This window comes from Alligator sinensis, unplaced genomic scaffold (genome assembly GCF_000455745.1).
Source record: "Alligator sinensis unplaced genomic scaffold, ASM45574v1 scaffold402_1, whole genome shotgun sequence".
Taxonomy (NCBI): domain Eukaryota; kingdom Metazoa; phylum Chordata; order Crocodylia; family Alligatoridae; genus Alligator; species Alligator sinensis.
This window is the reverse complement of record NW_005842089.1, coordinates 263,804-266,326: the sequence shown is the minus strand read 5'-3', so window position 1 is coordinate 266,326 and position 2,523 is coordinate 263,804. Positions and strand designations below refer to the sequence as shown.

Sequence of the window (2,523 nt, the reverse complement as noted above, 5' to 3'; positions counted from 1 at the left end):
GCGGTAGGCAGTCGGGAAGACTACCACCACCCTGTTGAAAGAGAGGGGAAATTGAGGGGAGCAGAGTGTATCTGGCTTGGAAATGTGGAGACCAGAATAGTTGGGATCTTGTCCTGGTCTGGCAGGGAGACCACTGATGCTTGGGACCCACATGTGTCCACCTGTGTTTCTGTGGATCAGGCAGAATCCGGCGTCCTCCGTCACCTGTGGGTCACAAGGGATTTCCCCCACCACCGCTCAGCCAAACGAGCTCTCCCCATGGTGCCATTGCCTCCGAGCCACCTTCCCGGCGGTCTCTCGGTCACAGTTTGTCGAGCGGTCACCAGATCTTGGCTTGGGGGAGCTATGGGTTGGAGGAAGACCGTCACATGCCTGATCCTCTTTTACTTCGCTGAGAGCCCTGATCATTTTTTTGCCTCGAGCTGGGTCTCTCTCTGGGGGTGTCAGGGCTTGGATTTTGGAGCACGGCTCCACCACGAACAGTTGATGTGCAGCTGGCCTCCTCTGGAGTCCAGGAGCGGGTGGGTTTCATGTTGAGATCCATCCCTGCTTAATCCACGTCTCCGCAATGTTTAGCAATGCTCGGCTGCTAAAGGCATGGGTGGGTGAGCTGCGGCTCCTGCTCATGCGATGGCCAAAGAAAACGCTGGCGCCTGAGAAGGTTCATGTAACAGGTGGAGCCAAGTTGCAGCCTCGCCTGGGTGGGCCTCTCTTCTCATGTCCCGTCACCACGTTCAAATAGGCAACCAGGCCTGGGGGCTTCAGTTAGACCGTTTGCTCGCCTTGGGGCCCCTCGCCCGCATAGGTTCCCTGATCCCGGCGCAGGCCGCCTTTTGGACTTGTGTCACTTGCAGCCAGCTGCACCTGCAGGAACAGCCGGGTCTGCGGGTTTCCTCTACCGGCAGGGGGGGGCGGGGGGGGGGGGGGCGGGGGCGGCCGCAGCTGCACCTGCAGGACCAGCCGGGTCTGCGGGTTTCCTCTACCGGCAGGCGTGGCAGGCGCGGCAGGCCAGGCTGTACACACAGGCCTCAACTTCTCAGAACGACGCGGAGCAGCAGCCTGGTCGGTGACCAGAAAAGCTTTTGTGCTGGCGAGGAAGGGAAGGTGCGGGGGCCCCCGGGGGATCACGAGAAACCGATTCCTCTGAAACGGTCGCAGCTGTGATCTGCTGCAAGGGAGCCCCGTTCCCTCCCGTCTGGGCTTGGGCTGCCTCTTGCTCCCGCCCGGTCCGTAAGGGCCCAGGTTTGATATCAAAGCGGCGTGTCTCTTCAGAGGGCTGCGGCCGCGTAGGTGGCGGTGGTGCTGAGTGGGCGCAGCCGCCCTCGCCTGGGTGTGCGCAGTGACTGCTCCACTGGAGGATCTCCTATCTACTCCGGGGCAAGGGTGGGTGCACCCCACCAGGTAATAGTTGGGAACCACCGACCCCCTGAGATGCAACTGCCTCCGCTGGGGTCCTGCTTTCATTACTATCAGGACACGGCAGACTTGGTTCTCACCCTTCTTATTCATTGCACCCCCCGGTGCGAGTTGGGGTAGGTCCAAGGGTGCTCTTTGGTTGCAGCCCTTCTGCCGTGTGTGGCTGAAGAAGTAGGTCCGTGCTCGGTTCCTTCCTCCTAGCCCCGTGCCCCCACTCCCCCCCTGGAAAAGGCCCTACGTGGTCCTCTGTGTCGTCTGGGGGACCTCATGCACTTGGGGGAGCTGTTGTGGTTGCGGGGGAGGCTTGCAGCTGCCTGGACGTTGCAGGACATTGATGAATAGGACTCCCGGAGTAATGAAGGAGGGAAACGCGCCAACACATTCGGCTTGGAGCTCTTACAGCAGAGACGGCTGAGATGCAAGCTGTGAGTCAAATGCAGTCCACGGCGTGGCCGTCGTCTGTCCGGTACATGCGCAGGCCCTGGATACAACAGGTCCCGGCAGGCATGCACCTCCTGGACCTTAGCAGCCTGGGAGCAGAACAGAGCATGGTTTGTTAGGATGCGTGGTCCCTGCGGGCCATATTGCCCTGGTTGTGAGGACGGGCAGTGGAGAGGTGCTCCATGTTTTGCCCGTTAGATGTGGAGAGTACAGCCCCGGGCGTCCCTGAGTTTGGCCGCACTACTTATAGAGCCAGGGCTTGGCAGAGTTTGCTCACAGATTGGCTTTGTGAGCTGGGTTGTTTGTTTTTTTTAAATGACAGCTCGTCCCCTTTAAATTTACATCTCTAGATGGGGAACACAAGAGCCTGATGAGAGAGAGAAAATGAGGGAGAGAGGGAGTGTGAGACTTTTTATAAAAAGAACAAGTCGGGTTTTATTATCCCTTTGAGACGAGCAGAGAAAATCTATACTGAAGGCATGAAATAGCAATAAAAATGGACTTTTTGCCAAAGCAAAATTAATTGAGTGAATCTCACTCCTCAAGCCTGAGCTCTGAGAGGCTTATGAGCTGGATATGAACTGCACTGGCCCCTTGCAGGCTGTGATCCCTGGAGGATGGGAGGCAGAGCCCTCCCTCTGCTCCTGAGGACCGAATAATTAAGCG

General features: G+C 58.2%; 1 pseudogene; it reads right to left on the bottom strand.

Moving 5' to 3' along the window:
- Positions 1 to 761: 761 nt before the first annotated feature.
- On the bottom strand, positions 762 to 1,798 carry LOC112550365 (annotated as a pseudogene).
- Positions 1,799 to 2,523: the final 725 nt, after the last annotated feature.